This window comes from Mercenaria mercenaria, chromosome 5 (assembly GCF_021730395.1).
Source record: "Mercenaria mercenaria strain notata chromosome 5, MADL_Memer_1, whole genome shotgun sequence".
Classification (NCBI taxonomy): Eukaryota; Metazoa; Mollusca; class Bivalvia; order Venerida; family Veneridae; genus Mercenaria; species Mercenaria mercenaria.
The window spans coordinates 58,965,547-58,993,140 of NC_069365.1; the positions used below are offsets into that span (position 1 = coordinate 58,965,547).

Sequence of the window (27,594 nt, forward strand, 5' to 3'; positions counted from 1 at the left end):
ATAGTTCTAGCACTTCAACTTTGGGGAACGTTTATGAAAAACAAAAAGATCATGATAAGATCCGACAATGAGGCTTTAGTAAATATCCTCAACAGTAAATCGTCTAAAAATAAGCGTGTTATGAGCTTGATCCGGCCCTAAATGCTTTTAATATTACAGAATAATATTCAGTTTAAGGGTAAGCACGTGCGCGAGAAGCAAAACAGCATTGCTGATTCTATTAGTCGCTTTCAGTGGTCAAGATTATACCGGGAGTTACCGACAGACGCAGCAAAGCAGCCATGCAACATCCCAGAAACCTTTCTTCAGATCTTCAGCCGGAAATAAATAGACTTGTCACCGCGTCCCTATTTTTCAATACCCAGAAACAGTACAGCGCTGCCATCTCCTCGTTTACAAACTTTTGCTCTCTATCTGGTCAACAGCTTATATGGCCTCCCAATGTACAGCAAATCACTGAATATATAGCGTACATGTCTTTACAGCAATATGCATATAAATCAATAAATAGTTATATTTCCGCAATAAGCTATGTCAATAAACTTAATGACTTTGAAGATAACACGAAGAAATTTATAGTTAAACGTATGCTTGAAGCCCTACGTAGAATCAGAGGCACAAATGATACAAGGCAGCCTATAACAATACACATATTACAAAAGCTTATCTCGGCATTGCAATGTATCTGTCGCTCTCAGTATGAGAACATGTTATTTGCAGCTGCCTTTTCGTTGGCTTACGTAGCTTTACTTCGGATAAGTGAGTTTACGTCATCAAATAAACGGTCACGTGACTCTGTATTAAGAAAACAAGACCTCATTATAGGCTCGGGTAAGATACGAGTGTACTTTAAATCTTCGAAGACTGATCAAACTGGAGTCGGGTCCTTTATCGATATCGATATAGATGAGCAGAACAGGTTCTGTTATGAACATATTCAGACATATCTCAGGTTTCAATCTTCGCGCGACGAAGCTAGTCCATTGTTCTGTCATTTTGACGAAACCCCCTTGACTTCCTTTCAGTTTAATGCTGTCCTTAAAAAAGCCATCAAGTTCATAGGGTTAAACAACAAGAACATAAAATCACATTCGTTTAGGATTGGTGGTGCTTCTAGGATGTATCGGGATGGCTGTCTTGTAGATACTATAAAAAGTGCAGGCAGATGGAGGTCAAACGCATACAAGTCATATATTCGCCATTGATATTCTATGAATCCGACGCCGGCTCATATTACGACTCAGTCGACAGGTCACTATCATTAGTTTCGAGAGTTTAAAAAACTTGTCCTCTGATACCTTAAATTAATTCTCAAAAAATCTGCACTCATCCATTAGCAAAGTTAGTTTGTACTTCATCAAACCCTTACAAAATGTACATATCGTTGTTCATTGTTATTGAATTCTCGTTAATTGTTGTTTAATTGTTTCACTTCTTTCACTTTTAATATTAATTATGAAAGTAATGATTCATATTTCGTTTAATAATTCGAAGTTGCATACTCACATTTATGCTACAGCAATAAGGTTTAAATCGAGTTGCCCCCTTTAAAAACGATCGATCTAGGTGCCGGATGCCGTGTCATAGTTTGAAATCAGTTGGTAGCAGTTACCCCATTTCAAAATCATAATGAATGTAAAGGATCTGCCAAATGCCGTATATTATGATAATGAGTTGCATATGCATAAATATATAATGATTCTTACATTTATTTTGGGCCGGTGTAATGAAATATTTCGACCCCCATAGAATAACGACCCCCCGGTCATTATTTTATAGAAAATGTGACTCCTTTCCTGTAAAATATTGACTCCCCTTATAAAAAACTGACTCCCTTTAAAAACTCTATAGAATAACGACCCCCGGTCATTATTCTATAGAAAAACTGACCCCTCCAAGTAAAATACTGACTCCCTAAAGATGACTCGCTTCGAATCTCATAGAATAACGACCCCGGTTATTATTCTATAGAAAAACTGACCCCTCCAAGTAAAATACTGACTCCCTAAAGATGACTCTCTTCGAATCTCATATAATAACGACCCCGGTTATTATTCTATAGAAAAAGGTGACTCCTTCCATGTAAAATACTCACTGCCGAAATTACTACATTCGAACTCTCATACAATATCGATTCCAGGACATTATTCTATTTAAAAAAGTTACTCTTTCCGTGTAAAACACCGGCTCCTAAAAAGACTTTCGACGATAATATCTATTAAAAAGTGATCCCCACCAAACCTAACGGACAATTTTACTAGATCTACAAGTCTAATACCCTCCATTGCCAATAGTTAACATTTTGATTGTACTACTACTACTGGTGCCGCTACTTCTATTGCTATTACTACATGTACTTCTTCTTCTACTACTACTACTTCTACTACTACTTCTACTACTACTACTACAATTGCTACTACTGATACTACTATACCTGCTTCCACTAATACGTCTTGTACATCTACCTCTTCTTCTCCTGCTGCTGCTGTTGTTGCTGTCACTTATTCCTCTGCTGCTGCTGCTGCTCCTACTGCAACTGCCACTACCACTGCCACTACTACTACTACTACTACTACTACTACTACTACTACTACTTTCTATTGTTGCCGCTACCGTACTTTACTGCCACTGCTATAAGTATTGCAACTTCTATTAATACTAAGTTCTATGCTAGCAGTTTCTTGTGCAGTTTTCTTCTGAAGAATAACTTCATACCGAAGTTTGCAGGGATTATTGACACTGGTGTGTTTTGTGAACGTATTGTGAATTGTTATTTTCCATAAAAAATGTAATACTATACACCATTACAGCGTCTAGAAATAGAATCCCTTTTCCTGTTGCGGAATGCTCTGATTTCTGTGTCAAGTGATGGTATCTGGGGCTTATGGTCAAACGGAAGGACGGGCGGACGGACAAGGGCAAATCTATATGCCCCCTCCCCCGAGTGGGGGCATAAAATGCAGCAATTTGGCCTTAGATACATGAGTTATCACTAAATTTGACCAAATGACCGGGGGTCGTTTTTTTATGGGAGTCAATATTCTTCGTGAGGTTCAGTTTACTTCACGTGGGGGAGTCATAGTACTATGATCTGGAGGTCATAATACTATGACCGGGGGGTCACTTTTTCTATAGAATAATGACCGGGGGGTCATTATTCTATGGGGGTCGAAATACTTCATTACACCGGCGATCCGCTTTTGGCTAGTAACTAGTAACTTGCTACCATGTATAGGAAGACCGCTGTCGGATTCCTATACAATTTGAATTAGGTGTTCATAGATAATTATATGTGATCATAGAAGATTTGTAATGCATAATATAATGAAGTATAAGATTAGAGTGTCCAGTAAATATAAATAACATATATACTGATAAATAACTTGATAAATATATTTTCCTGATGGAATTATAAGACAAATATATAATGATATATATATATATGTGTGTGTTACAGCTTTTATAAATATTTTATCAGACCGGCAATCCATTTAGTTGTAAATATTAGCTCCGAGTAGGGAGACTGACCCCGGATATCAATACATTTTATTCTATGCAGGTTCAAAATTACGTAATTTTTCTTGTCTGGAATATACTGTTTGGACTTCTTAACATTTCACTTTTGATGGGAAATTCATAACACTTGTACTTGATTAAGTGAACTCCATATTTCCCATTTGCATACATACCCTAAAAACGAAATACGTTTCAGGTAAGACGATCTAATCAGTCACATTGGAGGCCACTTATCTCTTAATTTTCAGGTCCCTGTAATGTATGGATATTGGGTTCATCTTTAGTACGTGGTGCATATCAGAGGTTATGTTACAGGCCTGACGGTATAAATCTAGGACTTTACAAATCTATAGGGGCGAAGTTATTGTGGGATTTCATGGGCGGAATGAGAATACACCATCTTGAACAGTCAGTAGGATACATATTAGAGTTTAATGAAACACCCGACTACTTAATTATACATTGTGGAGGCAATGACATTGGCAGTATGACATCAGCCGCGATTATTGGCCAGCTAAGGTGCATTTTGAACAAACTGCATTTAAAGATGCCTGAAACAAAAATTATATGGTCCCAGATCCTTCCTCGGCGTACATGGAGGTACGTTGAGGTACATCAAGCTGAAAGAGCAAGGAAACGAATAAACAGTGCTATAAGTACCTATGTTATTAGGCATGGTGGCCATTTAATAAAATATCCAGATATAAAAGATAATCCACAAATGTTTGACAATGACGACACTCATCTTTCACCAATGGGCTATGACATCATGTTGAACACAATTTCAGGAGTAATCTATTATTTCCATACCACAAAACAGCCTGTTTTTCCTCCATTGCAGTGACTAATTGATTCGTTCGTTTATTAATAAAGCTGTCTTAATAAAAATCTCACGTATTATCAAATTGCTAACGACTGATTAATTGAATTATTGATTGGCTGATTAAATGATGTTTTACAGTTTACCGAGTTTTTCTTGGCATCAATACATTTTGCACATGTCCACATCATGACTGGGTTGCCATCCGTTATGTTAAACCATTTGGCGGAAGGTCCTCTCATCTTTCGAGAACCTTTTTGGCGAAAATTTAACATAACGTTGAACTTTTTGCGACCGACGTCGGAGTAAATCAAATTTAATATTTAACATTTTATCTTAATCAATTACCAGTCATGATGGAAATTTTCATGCCAAGCATTAAAATAAAATAATAACGAAAATTGTAGAGCTTTTTCTTACATATAGTTTAGCTATGCACCCACGTAATAAGACGTGTGTCAGTTGATTGACCTCGTTTTTAGCTAGTCATGTTACAAGCATATCATATGTCCTTCATCCGGGCTCGAACCCTAAAACCGCTGACAGCGTAACCACTTGCCTTTACCCAATTTAATCAAATGACTTGTTGGAAAATAATAACTAGTTTAATCGTTAGAGATTAAACCCATTTATTTTCCACATAGTCAGCTACTAGCAGACATATTGTATAATACCGTATAATTCTAGTACCACTAGCAAGTCAGTTGTCTTTGAGTCTGCGAGCTATTTTTAGCGCACTATATAAGCAGGTACTTTTCCATTCTCGGGCCTTTTACGTTTGTGGAACTCAGAGAGAAGGTAGAGGACATATTATTTCACGATTATCCTTAAAAAATTAATTTCGCAACCCACCACTCCCTGTTGTTTGTGCGTTTGATTTATAATTTCAGGAATCAAGATGACCCAAAGCTTCATCTTGGCTGGAATGAGATCCTTCTTGAACAAACGAGGAATTAATTTTACACTGTGACTGTTTTGCTAACGTTCGATCATCTAGTTCGAAGGATTCAGATGAAAACACTCTCATGTCATACGTAGCACAGGAAGTGCAGGTTGCAGTAGCAAACTATACAGACTCAGGAGCTGAGCTCGTGTAACCGTTGTCGGTGCACGTGACATGGCTTAAACGAAAAGATAGACTGATTAATATTAAGTTTAATACATCAGTGTGTAGTATGTTGTATTTGACTGGCGAAAATTTAACATAACGTTGAACGTCGGAGCAAATCAAATTTAATATTTAACATTTTATCTTAATCAATTACCAGTCATGATGGAAATTTTCATGCCAAGCATTAAAATAAAATAATAACGAAAATTGTAGAGCTTTTTCTTACATATAGTTTAGCTACGCACCCACGTAATAAGACGTGTGTCAGTTGATTGACCTCGTTTTTAGCTAGTCATGTTACAAGACTATCATATGTCCTTCATCTGGGCTCGAACCCTAAAACCACTGACAGCGTAACCACTTGCCTTTACCCAATTTAATCAAATGACTTGTTGGAAAATAAATGTATCTAAAGATCAGTGTAACTTGAGCTCTTGATAATCTTCAGCTTCTTTGTTTTTGGTGTTGCACTAAAAAGGCCAGCATAATTTGATTCAGGTTTTACTGCAGGATTCAGGATGGTTGAACTGATATAAAATTAAAGAACCAAATCTTCATCCTTAAAGTTTGCTTAAAACATAAATTTAAGTTTCAGAAACAATTTAAACAAATAATGTGTCTTTGCTCCAGAATCATTCTATCATTGACATTGTTTTAAACAAGTACTTAATATTAATGAATTATATTAAAACAAAACATTCAATATTATTACAGAAAGGTGTGACGGGTGCGGCTGCTGCAGGCAGGGAGGACTTGACGGTCAGCCAGAGGATTTGGAGATATACTGTAATGTCTTTAATGTTGACTTGCGTGTGATTTATGTTTTCACAAGGGTTTAAGTGTGTGTGAAAGTATGTCAGTTTTCAAAATTGAGCTATATGACAATTTGCTCAAACTACATAACTCAAAGAACTTTGAAGCGGTCTTGTTGACGTCATGAGCTTTTGTTTAATACCAATATTGGTGATATAGGCCCATGATTATATACTGTAGAAAGTGAACAAGTTCACTGCTCGATACAGATTATCATAATTATAGCCTGATCTCTGAATGATATTTATGAACCAAAAGAAGGCATAAAATAAAAACATACAGTAGTGATTTAAATTATTGATATTGTTAAACTAGACCTGGGCCTGTATTCATAAAGGATCTTAGTAAAAAAAATTTCTAGAACTTAATATTCTTCAATTAAGTCAAAAACTTTTCACGCTGTTTAAATATTTCACAGCATGACTACAAACTTGTAGATATTATACCAAAGAAAAATAGATTGGCAACTTGAAAGGCATATAAAGCAAATCTCGCCAACATCACATGGCAACTGAATGAGATCTCCTTTTAGTATGCATATTTGATCACAATTGATCAAGTCAGCAAACGCTTTGAAATAAGAAAACTTGATCGTTTGTAATGCTAATGGTACTTTTTTAATAATATCAGTATTTTCTACACAGGAAAGCAATGAATTTTTGATTGGAAGTCTGAGAAATCAACAGTTGTTGAAAAATGGGCTCGATTCGGTTTATTACGCGCCAGTGTAACATTAAATACTGACCAAGTTGAAAATTGACCCCAAAGATCCTTTTCAACGTTGAGAATTGACCCAATCAACATTTCAACATCAAATTTTGATCAAAGGTCCTTTTTCAACGTTGAGAATTGACCCCGTCAACATTTCAACATTAAATTTTGATCAAAAGATCCTTTTTCAACGTTGAGAAATGGCCCCACCAACATTTCAACATTAAATTTTGATCAATGGGGTCAATATTTAATGTTACACTGGCTGTACCGCCAGTTTAATACTTCAGTAAGCATCTGTTGATTTGATCACGACTGATCAAACACTTTGAAATAATATAATGTGAAATAATGTGAAATAATATAACGCGCTAACACGATCTGACGCAAGACTCTCTCCAGTTGCCATTCTGTGTATTTTATAGTTCTTTGATTATACTGAGTACTCTGAAGAGTAAAATTAAAATGATTGAACTCCCTTTAATATTGAAAATAAACAGGGTAAGGAGAAACATCAAGTAAAAAAAAAAACCTGAACTAAATAGAAAAGTTTGCCAAGATGCTTTATGAATAAAGGCTCAGATAAGCTTTTCATGTTGACTGATTTTTTAGCTCTGCTATTCAGAGAAAAGGGGGGCTGTTCTACTCGCCCTGGCGTTGGCTCGGCATGACTTTTCTTGGTTAAACTTTTCTGCAACCTTTGTTTTTCTGTCATATCTTTGTTACTATTGCTTATATCTTACTGTAACTTCACATAAACATTGCCCAGTGTACAAACAAAGTATGTACAGGGGCTGGGCCAATTATACCCAAGGTCAAGGTCACCAAAGTGTTATACTTATGTTATTTTTAAGGTTAAAGTTTTTTTGGCAACCTTTGTTTTTCTGTCATATCTTTGTTACTATTGCTTATATCTTACTATAACTTCATAAAAACATTGTTCAGTATACAAACAAAGTAGGGGCTGGGTCCATTATACCCAAGGTCAATGTCACCAAGGTGTTATAGTGACGTCTTTGGTTATTTTTAAGGTTTAAGTTTTTCGGCAACCTTTGTTTTTCTGTCATAGCTTTGTTATTATTGCTTATATCTTTCTGTAACTTTACATAAACATTGTCTAGCATACAAAGTATGTACAGGGGGTGGGCCAATTATACCCAAGGTCAAGGTCACCAAGGTGTTATACTTAGGTTAAAGTCACAAACTTGTTGTACTTGGAATTATTTTCATGTTAAATGTTTTGGAAAGCTTCGTTTATAGACATACCTTTGGTACTTTAAAAGATAGTGACTTCACTTTATCATCATCATTTGCATGTGTGGTAGCAATCCCAATAACTCTAATATGTGTTCTTGACAGAATTATGCACCTTGATGTATCTTCCTTTTAAAATAGAGGTCTACTATTGAGACATATATTCATTTTACTGTCAAATCGCCGAATAGTGGAGCGCGCTGTCTTACGGACAGCTCTTGCTGTTGAGATCCCTTAGAGAATTTCAAATTTGTTATCGCAAATCTTCACTCTGATGTATTGCACACAAGTCGCATCCATATAACCATGGTCAAGGTCACACTTTGGTCAAAGGTCAAAAGAGAGTTGATTCTAACACATTCTTTGTTTATTCTTTTACTATTTTTTATCAGAAAATCAAATTATTGATCGTCTGCGTTACTTAAATTTTATTTTTCTCAAAAACTGTCAAAGGTAATCATTTGAAACTTGGAAAACTTGTTCACTTTTACACATTTTATTCATTGCAATGCAGTTAACCCTGTGATTTGTTTTTACAGAGCTAATACCTCTTACTGTCTGTCAGTCTCCAATTTCTCAATACAATGTAACAAGGTATTTTTCTTCTTTACAGTGGTGACCTCATTCTGTTGACTAGGTGACTTTCAATGATTTTTTGTTGAGCTATTGCCTTTTTTCGACCTTAAATTTTCAGTTGTTTTTTTTTCAATCCAATTACCCAATATCTTATCATTGACATGATACTAGAGATAATTTATTGTGATGACCCAATTTGTTAGACAAGAGGAGGTAACTCGATCAAGGAACATTTTCTAAGAATTATTGCCCTTTTTATACGCCCGTTCGAAAAATTGGACGTATTATGGGAACGCCCCTGGCGGGTCGGCAGGTGACATCCGGAGCATATCTTCTTCATGCATGGAGGGATTTTGATGAAACTTGGCACAGTTGCTCACCATCATGAGACGGAGTGTCATGCGCAAGAACCAGGTCACTAGGGCTGTTCAGTGTATGTGCATCCGTGTGTGCGTGTGTCCGGATTTGATTGTCCGGACTGTAACTTTGACATACATGGAGTAATCTCATTTATATTTGGCATGAATATTAACCTCGGTGAGACGGAGTGTCGTGCGCAAACCGCAGGTTCCTATCTCAAAGATCAAGGTCACACTTAGAGGTCAAAGGTTAAATTCAAAAATGACTTTATCCGGAGCATTTCTTCTTAATGCATGGATGAATTTTGATGAAACTTGGCACAATTGTTCACCATCATGAGACGGAGTGTCAAGCACAAGAACCAGGTCCCTAGGTCTAAGATCAAGGTCACAATTAGAGGTCAAAGGATACAAGAATGAAAACTTTGTTCGGAGCATTTCTTCTTCATGCATGGAGGGATTTTGATATTACTTGGCACAAATGTTAACCACCACAAGACAGAGTGTCAAGCGCAAGAACCAGGTCCCTAGGTCTAAGGTCAAGGTAACAGAGGCTAAAGTTCAGATACAAGTATAACTTTGTCCGAAGCATTTCTTCTTCATGCATAGAGGGATTTTGATGTAACTTGGCACAATTGTACACCGTCATGAGACGGAGTGTTATGCGCAGGTCCCTTCTTTAGAATTACTTCCCTTTGTTGTTACTATAAATAGCTTATATTGCAACTTTTTCAATACTAGTCGTAGGGAAAAATCGAGATCACTTTTCTGTAGTGCAACATGCATGATACATCCAATTCTGAGATGTATTTTGACCTGTCTTTACCTGGTAAGATTTTTGTGTGGACTTTGGATTTTTTTTTGGGGGGGGGGGGGGGGGGGGGGGGGGTTTTTTTTTAAAGATTAACTTCCCTTAGTTGTTACTATAAATAACTTACATTGTAACTTTTTTGTAATTGACCATATGGAAAAACCAAGACCACTTTTCTGTGGTACAGCATAGATGTTTTTTTCAATCAGTAACTTGAGAACCACTTTACCCAGAATGTTAAAACTTAATAGGATGATTGCACATGCAGAGTTTATGACCCCTATTTATTTTGGGGGTCACTGGACCTGAACATTAGAAATAATTTCCATTTCATAACTTAAGAACCACTAGGCCCAGAATTTTGAAACTTAGTCGGATGATTGGACATGCCAAGTAGATGATCCCTTTTGCAGCCAACCATCATTGTCTCTTTGACTTTTGCTCATGTCCCCTATTGACTTCTTGCCTATACGACTATGCATTTGGGAGACATGCATTTTTCTTCAAAATCATCTTCTAGTTCACCTTTGCCGAACTTGCAGCTCATGAAGTCCGTATTTACCTTGTTCCTGTGGGCATGTCATTGTATTAGATTTTGTTATCGTTAAATTACATAAGATTTTTGTATTTAATTAAATTGAATTATCGTTATCGTTAAACTACATAATCTTTTTATAATTTTGGACTTGAATTATCGTTATTGTTAAACTACATAAGTTTTTTGTATTTGATGGATTTAAATAATTGTTACGTATGCTTTTAACTATATTGTATTATCAAGGGGTGCGGTATTCCCATATACTGCTTAAGGGATTACTTTCGTTGTTTCTGAACTTTAACAAATATTTTAGTAAATTTTATAATTAGATCTTGAATTAAAATATGAAATTGAAATTTTGTTTTGCTTATTTATTTAAACATGAGCTGTCAAAAGTAGGTTGTAATTTGGTGGTTTCACAACGTTAACCAACAACGTTGTCACAACGTTGATACGACTCCACATTTTTACGTTGTCACAACGTTGACACGACTCCACACTTTTACGTTGTCACAACGTACAGCACAACGTTGTAACAATATTGTAACAATGTTACTGTGCTTCCTGGGTTATCGGACTGCCCACCCAACTAATCGATTTTTTTTACCAAGATATTAATAGCATATGATATAAGCAAAGTAAATGTGAGAGATAAAAATCACACACATTTGCAGTGGTCTTTGGGGAAGAGGGGGTGAGCCGGAGTTGGGGAGGAAATTATGAGGGAATGAGAAACAATTTAAAGATTAGTGTGAGAAATGTGAAAACAAATTAGGAAGGGGAAGAAGGATAGCAGATTGTGGGTGTGTGTGTGTGGGGGGGGGGGGGGGGGGGGAAGTTGTAAACGCTGCCAACTGGGTAATTTCGTATGAATACACAACAACGTACCAGGGATACGCCACGAACCGGGGAATTCCCCACTTCAATATAACAATACCACGTTAATCTTGACCTTGAAATTAGTCATCTCTCGAAATTTGAGCCTATTCTGAGCGATAGAAATTTATTCCCCGGTAGGTAGGTTTTAGTCATACACATATCTCACACACAGAATTTTATCAGAGTGTGTATCCTTCGCAATTTACTGCAGATCCTCGGTTAACCTGTATGCAACTCGTAGTATATACACACCAAGGTTTAAATCATTATCACTGATCTAACTATGTTTTCGACATTTTAAGCTCATTCGTGAAATAAAAATGTTGATCATTAATTAATTACCAATTTGAGATGTTCTCACATTCTCAAGACATGTTATATATCTATATTTCCAGATATCTTGTCCGGCTTATCGTTTCACCATTTCGCTTTTATTGCTATGTTAATAAAATAATTTGATAATAGAAATATTAAATTGAGAATATTATAATACTCAGGAGCATCACTCAAAATTTACAGTTTATTTTTGGTCTATTAATGTATACAGTTTAAAAACTTTCAACTTCACGCTACTTATATATTATATGCATTGAGTTTTTCCGGAAATATCTGTCAGTATTAGATCTATAAAGAAGTTCTTCAAGCTGTTCACAACAGTCAGTGCAATATGTTAATAGATGACACCACTACATTACAATTATGTTATAAAATGCAATGTATGTAACAGTCTGCGTTTTATACTGTTAAGCGTGCAAAAACAAAGGAATTTCATTTAAGAAACACACTGAAGTACATTATTTTAAAACTTTTAGAAACAATAACAGTAATCTACAGACGAGTTCCCAAGGTGTCAGAAAATACAATATGTAATGCATGTATGAATTCCGATATCTTCATAACTTATCATACATGTACAAATCGTTAACAGAGAAATTTTATTACCGTTGTTGTGAAGGATTTTATTAAATATAAAGCTTTTAAATACATAACGACATTATTCGTTGTTTAACTGACCAACACAAAATAAGACATTTTCCTGTTCGATGACACACTAACGCAGTATTTATTATGGGTGCAAGTACATTTATTTTTAGTTCTGACAGTGGCATACATACGCTTTTCTGGTATTAATGGCATTGAGGGAAACACAAATATATCATAATCATAAAAATACTTACGATATAAAAGTTTTGATTAAAACAACAATACCACATGAATTTAAAATACCTATGACTGATCTCTTTTTTAAAATTACTCTTCCTTGAATACACACACACACACACACACACACACACACACACACACACAATAATATATGAATAAACTGATTAAACTTTAAAGAAACATTTGAAAAGAACTGTCTAATGACGGCACGGACGAAAGGACACATTATCGCAGAGGGATCGATCCCGATTTTCGTCGCTTCGCGCAGGATCGATTCCCTATCAATTTAAAGGTAGATTTTGGAATAAAAACAACACTGCCCATATTTGTACTGATGTACAAGACGTTGTGGTTCGGACAAGTTATGTGGACGCTTATTAGGCACAAGGAAAAGGCGTATTCTTCCAAAAAATCCGAAGTCAGACGCTCAGTGCACGTGCCGGAAGTACATCTTTTTTAATTCGATAATATATATCTCATTCGGTATATCGCATGTTAAATTTTAATTTTTTTCTGCCTCCTCTGCCGCGGTCGATTTTTTTCTGCCTCAGCTGCCTCGGTGGTTTTTTTGCAAGGCCACTATTTTTGGTATCCAAGTTTTGTTTTGCCTTTGCTGTATGAATTACCAGCCTTTCTTCAAAAATTTGATCTCGGTTTGGTAAGTATTATTCGAATAGATATGTTATAAAATCTATGGAACAAACTATAGCATATATCTACGACGTCACAACTGTGTGACGTATGTGAGATATGTCAGTATCGAACTACGGTTGTTCAAAGTGCGCATTTCAAATTAGTGTTTTCAATATTCCCTATCATCCGAAAATACCAGCCTATAGAGGTCACTCCGGGTGCATAGCGTGGAACACTCACTGCTGATTGCGCTAAGTAACATTTGCAATTAAAGCGTAAAAATGGGGGATAAAAGATCGAAAGAAGCAAAGATCAGGCGAGGCCAGTGTTTGCGCATATATTAGTCAACTGTATTATTGTAGATTTGTAATTTTCGGAAGTAAATACAGGGCTGTTGCTTGACTAATTTGCTTGATCTTAAATACCACATACCTCAATCTCCTCCCCTCAATAAAAACTGTTACAAATCATTGCGCAAATTATTGCATCTATTTCGGACTCCTACTTACGAGGTCATGTTTAAAAAAATAAATAAGGTCTCGATTTTTCAGTCGTTCAATTTTAAAAAATGTTCCACTTTTTAATGTTATTTATAAGCTAGTTCAGCGAGTGATAAAACATTCGGTTTCATATGCAAATCTGAAACTATGGGATACGGTCAAAATAAATGTTTTATATTTACCTTATGCAGATTTTGGTACTCCTATTCCTGCAGCTTAGTAAATATTACACAATTGTCATTCATATAATAATTTCTATTGTAAATGTTCACCGTGCTCAAAAGTAGATGATACCATACTGGTTTATGTCAAAATAAGTTTTACCACTATTGCAAACAGTGGATGACAGATAAACATAATTTGATATCCTTTCATGATCCTTTCAACATTCAGACACGCCAATGAAGAAATTTTAGTAATCTTCAAAAGAATTATCAGATATAATGGCTGTCAAAATATGTTTACTGTGTAAAAAATGCAAAAAAAAATAATTTTACAATACAATGGAAAAATTGCTTTTAAATGTAAATAGCGTAATGAATGTTTTGCATTTCAGTGGCTTGGATCACATTACTATGTTATATGCACAAAAGCTGCAGCGTCATTGCATTTGTAAAACAAAATGAGAAAACAAGCTGTTGACTGCTGCTTTCTAATGATATTAAGACACAAAAACTTCTTGTTGCACGTTTATACTTACCATTCCTTCAAAATTGTACGGGTATTTTATACGTCTAGTAAAAAGTTATGATACTAGAATAGCTGCTTAATTAATACCTGTCGTGACCGCTACGGCAGGGTGTAATGTATACCTGTATCGCAGTTTAACATTAAATGTGTGACAAAAAGTCTCTTTGAATATTTATTTCATCTTACACCTCATCTCTTCAGCCTTTAAATCTTATATATTGAATTTCTGTTGTTTATATATATATATATATATAAATATATATATATTCGAAAAATGACGATATGTCTGTGCGTATGTTAGTATGTTGAGTTACGTGCCTTCCATGTGCATTATAGATCTACTCCGGTCATACTGACCAGTCGCTTTCCGAAGAAGCTACAAGTTCTTTTTCTTTCCCCAGAAGCTTCACACTTGGGGAGATTCAACTGACCTGCACAAAGAGAAGTGGATTCCCTTTTTCACATCCTCCCGCTGAATAGCTTCAGAATTGGTTGCGCTACGCCTTGACCCCATATATATAATAAAATAGGCGTGTTGAAACGTACCAAATAGCTATTACCAAATATTCACAAGGATTGCATTTTGCATTCGTTTAACATTCGGATCCCGAATTGAAATTCGCGCTCTTCGCGTCGTCATTTCGTACTTGGGCACTTACAACCGGTGCAAAAAAAAATCCACAAGAAAAGTTTATATCCTACGTTTTCTGGCGATTTTATGTTTAATTTCCTACAATATAAATTCATTTTTTCCCAAACCTAATCTGATTTCAAAGCATGGTTTAGATTTAAAAAAAAGAAAAGAAAAACGATGAATTTGTTGGTGCCGAAAGCAAAATCACTTGAAACTTAATTATTTGTCATTTTAGTTTATATCATATGTATTTCATGTTATCAAAGGGGCAACGGTGTGGCTTATTTTCACTAATTTTTAAGAATATTAAGCGCTAAGTTGTTGTTGAAGCGTTATATGCAGACAATAGGTAATGCCGCGGGGTTATGTGGTTTCATGATCAATTGATGAAACTTCATTTATGCTGTAATCATCAATTAATATCTATTTGAATGTTCTTTTTAACCTCATGAGGTTTAATTCTAAGTTAACGCCACAAATAATGTATTGATGATTTGATACGCATTTTGCACTTACCTCTGTTGTGAGTGAAAGAAGACTTTTTTTTTAGAGAAAAACGAATGTCCTTTTCAGCATGAGAGCAACATTAGACGGAACTTTATAGGGAAAATGGTTTGAACATTTTTACATTTAATTCTACTCGAATGAGCTTCATCAAGAAGTATATTATACATACACCTCCCAAAAAGTAGGTCTTGTGACCTCAATCGCAAGAGAGACACATTACAAACGAACCACAAATCGGTATAAGTACCCGGGGTAGATCGCGGAGTTAAAGGGTAATGTTTTTTCCTTTTAATTATAACAAAATTATAACAACAGCGCAACAAAGTGTGTTTTTATCAAAGATCCTACTTTTCTTGGGGGGCCCCCACAAACCCTCCTATGGGGGAGTGTGGGACACAACCTCCCTAACTTACCCTTCTGACTGCCGTCGCTTTGCCTTACCACTCAAATTTACCCAAAAACCATGAACAAACGCGTGTACTCAGTTGCCTCGGTAAAATTTAGTCTCTCGCTACGGCCATGAAAATGCAGGGACACCGTATCATTGCGGAGTTTGAATGAACGATTCCCAGATTTTTATTTCCTGTTTCCACATATTGAACCTGAAATTTTACTTTGCAAATAAGCGCGAAAGTTTTTTCTAAGAAAATCAAGTTTTCGTTAGCCTATTATCGGAGAGAAAAACGCAAATAAAAATAAATGCTTTGTCACTGTCATTCTTCCTGATTTAGGGTTATGTGTTTGTCTCAGTTCTATCTTATTCAAATTAATTACCTACATACTTCTACTGTTTTCGTCTTAACTTTAACACAGATTTGCCTTTGACAATGTATACAATGTATATATAATAATACACATTTCAAATGCCGGAACACAACAACTGAAATATTGGGAGATAATCCCAGTGAGTTGTCTGTTTGTTGTTGTTGTTTTCTTTTTTGTTTATTTTGCATGATTTCCTTCATCCGAATGTTTTTATAGGAACCACTTCTATGTTTTGACTGTTAATTCTGTCTTTGGAACGAGTAGAATCGAAGCAAAAATAAATTGTCTGCTTAGCATAGATTTGTGAATGCCTAATGAAAATATTTAGTTAAAACATGAAGAAGGAACTAAAATATACAATATTACTTAATATCGAAGTTCAACAGTTGTTGTAGGCAATGAAAAGTGATTTAAACATAAAACTGATCAACCAGATACTGTTTTGTGCTTTATTATGTATCATGTGTCTGGTTTGTTATTCGATTGTTCTATGTCTTTTCATAAACAGTTATTTTAATGTTAACTTTTGATATAGACAACTTTGATTGAATGTCGAATATTAACGTACTACATGTACCAACATACAAAATATAGAATTCCCTCTATTGACTGACCGCCTCTGTGTTAGGGTGGTTAGAATCGCTGACTTAAAATCAGTCTAATCTTCCACTAATTAAGGGGCATGAGTTCGATCCCTGCTACCGACAGCTTGTGTACTAGTTTTTGATATTTCCAGAAACGATTTTTGGGTAAACTGCCCGCCTGACATAACTGAAATACTGTTTAAAATTAGAGTAAAACCCGTCAAATCAAATTAAATACCTCGATTGACTTTTCTCATATATGGTATGTAGCAGGAGCTTCCGCATACACCATTTTAATAGCTTGTTCCTCGTTTCAACTATACGCACGCACCCGTTTAGTTATACATTTTTACCTCATTTAGTCTTTACACTAATTCCCCGTTTTCTTGAAACACACAATTCCACAGTTCGTCTATATACAAACGCCCTGTTTGTTACACATTCACCTCAGTTTGTTTAAACACAAAATTCCCCGTTTTGAATGTGAAAAATCTTATTGCTTAACAATTGAAGATAGCTTAATCTAAAGCCTCGGAAAATTTAAAGATGATAAGTATAAGAGTTGATAGAAATATGATAACTGTAGCTATAGTAATAAAGAAGTTCCCAGTAAGTTTATAACTTACATCCCCGATTGGTAGCGTTTACAAGTGTGTGTGTGTGTGTGTGTGTGTGTGCGTGTGCGTGTGCGTGTGCGTGTGCGTGTGTGTTTACGTACGAGCGCGCGCGCGCGTGTGTGTGTGTGGCGGGGGGAGTGGTTGGGACGGGCATTGAGGGAGTATGAGAGATAAACAGAAAAGTGTACGTGTTGCGGGATGAGTAACACTTGGAGGTGGGGGCGGATGTGGAATACTGAAACATGTCGACACTATTAAATTATTTGTCCCCAGTGAACTTGACCTTTAAGATATGTGAACCTAAATTACCAGATATCTAATCATTTCCTATACCCTTACATGAAGTTTGATGATAATAGGGGTATTGGTTAAGAAGATTTTCATAAGCTTGCAATAAAACTTAAAAGCAACGGCGAAACAGACGGCGACTCCGATGCCGACGCCGACGACAGGGGGAGTACAACAGCAATCTTTATTTTTCGAATAGGACAAAGGGGAGTAAAATAGAAGATAGCAGCGCAGTGCCAGGTTATATAATCATTGCAAGCTTGAATATGTGACACCAGTGCAAACAAACATTTATTACAAAACTTAACATCTAACGTGCAAAGTTTGAACTAAGCAATGTGGGCTCATTTAAAGGTTTTAGATAAAGATGCTGATACGGAATGATACGAATAATCAAACTTCTCCAGTAAAACTTTATCAATGTCATATAGCGGAACAAAGGCTGTAGACATACATACGCTTAACCACGACCGTATATCAACGTGTTTGGACCATGCCTCCCTTTGCTATGGTCATTTAAGTCAGTTTTACTGTTAAATATGCTTCGCATGTGTCACACTTAAATTATCTTTTCTCCATATAATACTTCAATGTGCGTTTTTCGGCGAACGCCGTCTAAATTCGTTTTCCTTACCTATGCCACGTGACTTCAGTTTGCAAATCAAACTACTTGATAACGCATTAGAGATAATTTATCAAAATGGAAGATTTATGCAACACTCTGCCTGATTGGACGAGAGTGTCAATTTCTTTCACTCTGTTGATTGTGCTACGCTGAGTGAAATGTAGACAAAGCGTTTATCCTAAACGACGCTGTTCACAGTTTTAAAGCTAACTTTGGCTCAGTATATTTAGCAAGAATATTGATATATCTCAAAATGATAAGTAAGTTTAATAAATGTGATAAAAACCTGTTCAAATACCAACATATATCAAATTAAAGAAAGAGCTGAATACGGTCTGCGTATCACATGAATAAGGGTGTGATAAGAGTCTTTTATGAATAGAAGAGCTTTTAAAAGATTTTCCTTGTTACAATTGTCGTCTGTATATGAAAAGGTTTCTTGCTTTTGTGACTTATTCAGATTGCATATTAAAATGAGTACTTGTTTGCTTTGATATATTTGTTATAAGTTATTTAACTGATTTATAATATATGAATATTTTTCTTTAGTATGGTATGCAAATATTGAACTCAGTTGAAATCTATTTCATTATATATATGCTATATAATGACTGAATCTCATTCAGTTTATCAATGTGATATGACTACGGTCAAACTTTGCTTATGAAACAGAAATATTGAAATAATTACAAGTGTATGTTTTGCTTGACCTTCACTTTTTTATAGGTGTGACGTCATTGTCCAAAGATTCATGAATAACGAATATGCATTTGTTAAAGCGGGATCAGTTGGCCTATTTTCGAAATAAATAAAAATAATCAATAAAAAAATCCTTTAATTGATTTTTTCAACTTTCTTCAGCTGGGACATTTGACCCCTTTTAGGGGCTGCTAGAGCTAAAACTAGAAATGCCTTTATACAGTGTCTCATGAACAGCTTGGTGGATCTTTGTCATACTTGGTCTGGGGCATCATTATAAGGTCCTCTTCCAAATTTATTTATATAGGAACTTGGGCCCTATTAGGGACCACTATAGCTAAAAGTAGATATGCCTTTCTTCGCATTAACCACTAAAATGTAATGGATTTTTATCAAACTCGATATGTAACAATATCGTAAGGTCTCCTGCTATTTTGTTACAAATGGGGATAGGGACCAATTTAGCTAAAAATATAAACACGTTTAATGACCTCTTCTCATGAACCGCTTCATGAATCTTCATCAAACTACTGCTGTAATTATTCGTCTAAGGATAAACGAAACAAAACTGCAACCCTACGAAACCTTTGCGAAAAATTAAAAGAGAACCATTCAAATTGTTAAAGTGCGGTGTTTAGTTTTGCAATTTGAAAAATGTTAGATGAAAGATGAATGTTAGATGAAAAGTTCATAAACTTCTTTCCTTATTACAATTCGCCGACCATCTTTTTTAAAGATATTTCTTGTTAGACTTGTTTTATAACCGAAATTTTTACTACATGTACTACACGCATAAGGTCTTGAATCTAGGCGTTTGTCTTTGTGCCTTAAATAACAAAGTTTTTCATAAAACGGTTGTCCACATATTTCACATGTGTAGTTTTGAATGCTCTGCAGGGTAACTCTGTTGTTAAAGTGCTTGCTACAAAATTTACATACCATTTTCAAACCTTCATAAATTTACAATGCGTGATGTCTAAGATCGTACACATCTGAAAATGATTTCTTGCATTTTCAACTTTTGGCAACTATTTTGCCATGAACACGTGAACGTCTGTATATACAGTTAGATATTTGCGCTTTATACATGAACAATGGAATACCTTTTTATCATCTCTTGCCTAGTAAATGATTGAAAATTGTTAGTCTCTACACATATTTTGCGTTCAATGCGTACGCTTTCATCTTCCTTAAATGAAATCTCCGTCGTTGATGCTTAGTAACACGGTAAGTGAGAAACAGTTACACTGGTTTAGTTTTTGATGAGACGTTGCAACAATCGTGTAGAGTTTGCAGCAAAATAAAATATGTACATTTATATACTAGATGAGTGAATATGACAAGATTTTGTAGATAAAAATTTAGATCCAGCAAAGCTTTACAAGTGACAACATTCAACTGATTGTACTTGCATGTAATTGCTCATTAATGTGAAATCAATATATCTAGCTAAATTGACTTGACTTACGTTGGAACGTACCTCTCCAGGAGTGAGTTTGAACGCTTCGTAACAGCTGTTTTGCAAAATTATCCATTATCTATTATTAATTATAGTTAAATGCCTATACATTTTATGTATATTGACACTATGATGTGTTGAAACAAGATTATTAAAATTCGTATTTCAAGATAAAAATTTCCTTGCGCGGTGTCACATTTAAAGCTGCCTAGCGTGGTGTCACATTTGTCTATACATTGTTTAGTCAATTGAATTCATTATTGCTGCCTTAAAAGGATTGGTACACTAACGTAAAATTTATCACCATGGATTGTTTTCAATTAAACGTACTATCGAACGTATCAAGGCATACAATTGAACAAATAGTAAAATGTACATGTTGTGTTTCTATCTCGTTATCAGAAAGAATACATGCCTTAGATTTATACAATAGTGAATACTTGCAAAATAAGTAGACACTGACTCTTCCAGTGCTATCATCAAAGGTAATATCAAACATTTTGATAAATGTTGTGAAGCCGAAACTTCAGAAGAAATAGAATGATATGGAATATGCAAAACTTTATTGCATGCATGCGTGCGCCCATGCGTGCGCGTGTGTATTTTTGTCTGAGCTGCTGAATTATTTCATCTCTGATTACATCATGTATATATTTGGTTCATATAGTGTCAGGATATGGAAAAAACTTCACACGAGTTCACAATCAACGTACAGTTCAATCCGTTATATGTTGTTTCATAACTTTACAAAAACAGTTTCACTCTCTTTTATCTGGACATCTGAGTTGTCAGTAACTGTTGCTGTTTGTAACTTTCGTTTTTCTGAATGACCTTTCTTCATGGTGACGGTTCCCCATTCGGCTTTGTCACCAATGGTAAGCGCTTGGGTTCCAGTTAACGTAAGGCAGCTGATTTCTTTGACACTTGAACGACAGTTTTCCCTTGCGGTACACGAAGGGAACTGGACAGCCGCTTGTAACATTGAACAACGCCTTTACAAAGGAGAGCACCGTCCTTCTCCAAGAACACAGCAGGCCAGACAGTATATAGTATTAACGGACCAGCTTGTGTATACTCTTTATACATATTCTTATCAAATAATTCACCTTTTTTGCAACCATCACATTTCAAATGAACCGGAGGGTCTTGAATTGCCATCAACCAACACAATTTTAAACATTTTTGAAGGTAGGGCTTCAATGCTTCAGATTCAAAAATTGACGGATCAAGTCTGGGAAACGCCTTTTCAATTTCCTTTTCGGTATTTCTGAAATAAAAAAAAAATATTTAGATATAACCTATTATTGCCTTAAAAGTAACTAAGCTGGTGTCAGTAAATACTAAATAAACTACGTACACATAGTAGTGTTTAATTAAGGTTTTACGCCGTCACAACAAGATTTAAGTGTAACTAATATTTGAGGGTGTCTACATGATGATATAAAACAATTATTAAAAAGTCCCCTACGGAAAGGGGACTTTGTCGTATTTGTTGTATTTTATTTAAAACTTATTCGGAGGACCTGCATATTTTATAAATAAACCACCACCCATAGCAACGTTTTTGTATTCTTGAAGTAGTATGTTTTGTGACTGACGATGGACAGAGAAACAAACAGACAGACAAGGATTTAAAATTAAAAAATAGATATTCTACATATTGTCTTCTATCAAAATCTAAATGCCAGAAGGATAGACAAATGGACGAGCAGACGGATAGAGGACAAAAATAAAATAATGTGCATTTTCTGCACATTGTCGTCTATCAATTAACCAGTCTTTTGAAAAAATATCTTGTACAGTAAAGTAACTTTTAACGATCTCGCAAGATCCACTTTGTCATTTTAGTCATATTTTGGACTAACTCTTGCAATTGCAACCACATGCTTTTGCCACAACAAACAAATGTTGATGTCCAAAGGGCAATAATGTCGATTCCGTTGATCTCTCCTAAGTACAGACTTTCAAAACACATTTATTTTGTTCGGCTCATGTTCTAAAATGATGGTAGAGAAACACCCTACTCTTAAGTTCCAACTTAATCCTAAGTAGTCTTCGTGAAATGGGCCTGAATGTCCTGTGGTGGTACTTAAAATATTGCTCAATGCATGTCAAAGTTTTGGTCTAGACAAGACCTTAAATGACTTCTGACCCCTATGTGCACGTGGTTTATGCGTGACACTCCATTTCAAGATAGCAAACACTTATCAGTATGTCAAATAGAAGTGAGATTGCTCGATGTTTGTCCAAGTATTAGTCCGGACAAGCTCTAAAATGATCTTTAGCCCCTAATTATTACCTAATCTTTTCAGATAGGGGCCTTGAGTTCTTGACTCTCCTTCCATTTAGGCGATCATATTATGCCAAAAAATGATTGTTCCATGCTTGTTAAAGTTACAGCCAGGACAAATTCTAAAATGACGTGTAACACCTTAGTGTGACATTGACCTTTCAGACAGGGAAATGGAATTGACAAACGTGACTACGTCTTATTGAGGCATTAAAGTAACGATATAACAAGAACGATATTTTCACATTTGGCGTTGTTTCGTTCCGTCGTAACGACAGAACGCCAAGACGAAGTTTTTGTGGGGCGCCGTTTATAAGTGTCGTTCTTTCATTCTGTCGCGTTGCATTCTTCGTTATGTCGTTTTGGCGGGGGCGCCAGAACGAGGGAACGAAACAACGCCAAAAGAGGAAAACGTCGTTCTGTCGTTCTATGGGCGCCAGAACGACAGAACGAGACAACGCCAAACGTGAAAACGTCGTTATTTTGTTCTGGCAGGGGCGCAGAAATCAGCCACCATAGGCAACACAGGTGACCACTAAGTGTGACTTTGACCATTGGAGTAGAAACCTGAGGTTTCCACGAGTTGATATTCCGTCTAACTTAGATAAACAATAAGCCAACTAAAGAAGATTGCTCTATTCTTGTCTAAGTTACAGCCCGTAAGCTGTAAAATGACCTTTGACCCCCCCCCCCCCCATCCCCTTGCAATCTCGAAGTTCGGCAAACCATAAACGCGCCCTCAATGAAAATCTATTGGTGACTAACAAGCTACAGGGTTTTATTTATCAGAAACGTTGTATAATGTAACGTATCTTATTGATTTACCTCTGTTTAATATTTGCTATGCTGGGCAGCTCTTTTTCTTTGATCCTTCAATTTCTTTATAGCATCTTTTACTTGCTGGTCTTGATGTGTTGTAGTCTGAAAGGTAATTGCATATGCATTCATAAAACTCGGTTTTAGCATATGCTTAAAAACGCTAATGTCTTATGTGGGATGATGTAAGCTGCAAAATTAATTACCATATACAGATTTCTGATATTAAGCAGTGTAAAAATATGAACTATCTGCATACCCCATGAAAATCGTTCAGAATATGATGCAATGCCTCTAACTGGCTTTCTGCAGTTTCCAAAGACATTTTGTATGCTGTCTGTAATATAAAAAAGCAAAAACGGAAATATATGGCACAATGCATCCTCCACTGATGCAATAAACTGCTACTATTAGTATATTCGTTTTGTAATGTTGATAACTTGCACAGACCGTATAATTTAAAGATATTCTCCACACCTGTTTTTTTTTAGTTTTTATTTTTGGCAAATTTTGAAAGATTTGAATGAAATTTGTACACAACGTTTAATGATTATTCTGTTATAATAAAACATAACAGCGATAATAGTAAACTCATTTAACCGTAAGGGTAACAATAATGTAACTCTTAAATCAAAAGTCACATTATTAGTAAAATCCAAATCACAGCAGTACACTTTGAACCAACTGAATTTATTATATACTGAATGGTCAACTCTGTTTATTTGAAATGGAACATATGTCAATATTTTCAATATCAACATGTTAATTTCATATCAGGTTTGTGACGTCATAAATGACACCACATTAATGGGTGACGTTAAATCAAAAAGTACATTTACCTTAATAATTTACAAATTTTCTCAGCCAAACCAACAAAATATTTATGATTTTATAAGTAAAAATGAATAAGCAGCAAAACGATGATAAGCTTTGCATCTAGAAATATGCACTGTGTTTTCGTGGATTAATATTGCACCGCTAATGTAGCGCAAAACATCAACTGCAGACCTCGTGCATATTTCTCAATACAAATCTGATAATCTTTTAATGCACACTTACAGAAAAGTATCTGTCAGGATAAGATCATATTCTATCCCTTGAAGATTGAAATACTGGGCGCAAAATTGTTTAATCACGCTGATGGCACTACTAATGTGGCAGTTCGATCAAATATTTTACACAGCATGTAATATATTTGAAATTATGTAAGATCATATAAATTCCATTGATGACACGCTAACTTGTACCACTCGCGTTATTGTCTCTAGCGTTTGAAAATGCAGTTAGTACATTATGGTCACATTCATGTATAATTGTTAAAAGGCTGGTAATTTATTATCGGTTGTACTATATGTTCACGTTGATATAATAAAAACATCTTTTGGAAGCATAGAACGAGCAGACTGCGAGTTTGTTTATGAAATCTGAGGTAATGAAATGTGTGTCAACCTTCACGCACCCTAGCACCAGCTTCAGTGTATTTCTACTCGCGTAGAACTGAATGAACTCCATCATCCTAAAAGACCAGAAAATATAATAAAACACTTCACATTCCTGTCTAATAGTAAATAGACTTGCAGTAGAAAAAACGAGAGAAGATAGGAAGCAAGGTGAGTCCAAACAAATTTAAAATTGTATTTAGAAAAACATACTGTAAGCATGGTTATTAATGCAGATATCACTGTCACTTCTGAACCTTTATACGCATCTAAAGTTTCCAGATATGAATATGCATCTGTCCAATCATTGTCAAATAACTCGGCGTATTTTTCTGCCAGTTTTGTTGGTCTGTTTATATCACTCAATTCTGCTATGTTAGGCTCGTGTTCAATAAGACGCCTATCTGTCCTTTCACTTTGCCTGAAATTTTATGTACAGTACAGTTGTGTTATCGTTTACAGTAGCTTTATTTGAAAACCAATACGTCATTCTTCTCTATGCACGTTTTCACACATTTTATTTCTTTTACGTTTTTTTTTTTAGAAAAATAAAATACGTTTCTAGAGATATTGACCTAGTATTTGTGATGCCTTTTCTGACAATTTTACAAGCAATATAAATATATTATCGGAGGTCCAAAGTAAGAGCTAAAAGACTTAAGTGTTAATAATATTTTACAAGAAAATACATCTCGAAGACATAATTCTTTCTGCAGTAAACATAATCTAACATACGTTTGTATACCAAATCAAACACGCAAAAACAGTACAGTATACATAAGAAATGTGTAATGTATACAGAGTGTTGCTCATTATGGATTAAACTTCTCTAGATGTGAAAAGTATGTATGCATTTATGAGAGCTATATACTGGCACTTTATTTTTTTGGATAGATTTATTAAACCCCCTGGAAGCCCAAAAAGCACAAGTGATCAAATACCAATGCGAAAATACATCCGCATCAAATATATGTTTGGGATATTTTCTAGCAGATATCAAGATTATGATTTATATTATATATGACAGTTATTGGAGCTAAAACATTTGAACCACCAAAACGTAGGTTTAAACCGTTTCTTATTCCAAACAGCGGAGCAATATCCATATTCATGTGTTAATCAAGTATTGATACGGCCGCAATGTTGAAAAAACATGCGAATCTTGGAAAGAAATCTTGTGTTATTAGCATGAAAAGGCTAAGTTAGCTATTGTTAATTTTACTTAAGTATGTAAAAGGAACCTTTTCTTGTTCCTTTTGACAAAGGCATGGAAGATACGGATAATCTTTCATTGAAAATGTAATTGGAATCGTACAGCCGAAGAGAATTGACTTCTGCAGACACGTGCTCTGAATGAGAAAATTGGATATATGCTTTTTTATCTATTAGTTCAATGACAGTTTTCCATACTAAATGAAACGGCATTCAGTTTTTAGAACATCATAATTATGTTGTATGCCGCGCAATTATTAATGTACAAAGTCGAGTTTGGTTGTAGAGTGTCCTGTGTCGTTTTGTGCACGACTTTCAAAATATTTTTGCATGTTGTATGTTGTTTTTCATTCAAATATATCTATAAAAATTAATTCGTATGTCGTATGTCTAAAGTAGATTTTTGCATTTTTTTTTCAAATGTCGCGTGCGTAACGAGATTCAATTTTGTTTAATATGTCGGGTGTCATTAGCCAACCTAAAACCTTCATTATAACAAGAGCTGTCACTAATGGTGACAAATGCCCCCGCAGCATCTTGACCTTTGACCTGGTGACCCCAAAGTCAGTAGGGGTGGTGTACTCAATAAGTACTATCAGCATGTGAAGTTTGAAGGTCCTGAATGAAGTGGTTTGCATGTAAAAAGCCTTCATGCAAAAAGTTAACGTTGGTCCCTGTGACCTTGACTTTTGATCTGGTGACCCCAAAGTCAGTAAGGTTGGTGTACTCATAAAGTTCTATCAGCATGTAAAGTTTGAAGGTCCTGGGTGCGGTGGTTCGCGAGTAAAGTGCCTTCATGCAAAAAGTTAACGTTGGCCCCTGTGACCTTGACCTTTAACCTGGTGACCCCAAAGTCAGTAGGGGTAGTGTACTCAATAAGTACTATCAGCTTGTGAAGTTTAAAGGTCCTGGGTGAAGTGGTTCGCGAGTAAAGTGCCTTCATGCAAAAAGTTAACGTTGGCCTCTGTGACCTTGACCTTTGACCTGATGACCCCAAAGTCAGTAGGGGTAGTGTACTCAATAAGTACTATCAGCATGTGAAGTTTGAAGGTCCTGGGTGCAGTGGTTCGCGAGTAAAGTGCCTTCATGCAAAAAGTTAACGTTGGCCCCTGTGGCCTTGACCTTCGGCCTGGTGACCCCAAAGTCAGTAGGGTGGTGTACTCAATAAGTACTATCAGCATGTGAAGTTTGAAGGTCCTGGGTGCGGCGGTTCGCGAGTAAAGTGCCTTCATGCAAAAAGTTAACGTTGTGACTAACGAAACGTGACCGTAGATATAAATAAAA

General features: G+C 35.6%; 1 protein-coding gene across 3 annotated transcripts in view; it reads right to left on the bottom strand.

The window, feature by feature from the left end:
- LOC123557350 (tropomyosin-like) overlaps positions 1-14,013 on the bottom strand; it is a 59,923-nt gene extending 45,910 nt beyond the window's left edge. For all 3 annotated transcript variants that reach the window (XM_053543726.1, XM_053543723.1, XM_053543724.1), the window contains exon 1: positions 13,868-14,013. The gene's annotated coding sequence lies outside the window, so the exon portion shown is untranslated. The remainder of the gene's footprint in view (positions 1-13,867) is intronic.
- Positions 14,014-27,594: the final 13,581 nt, after the last annotated feature.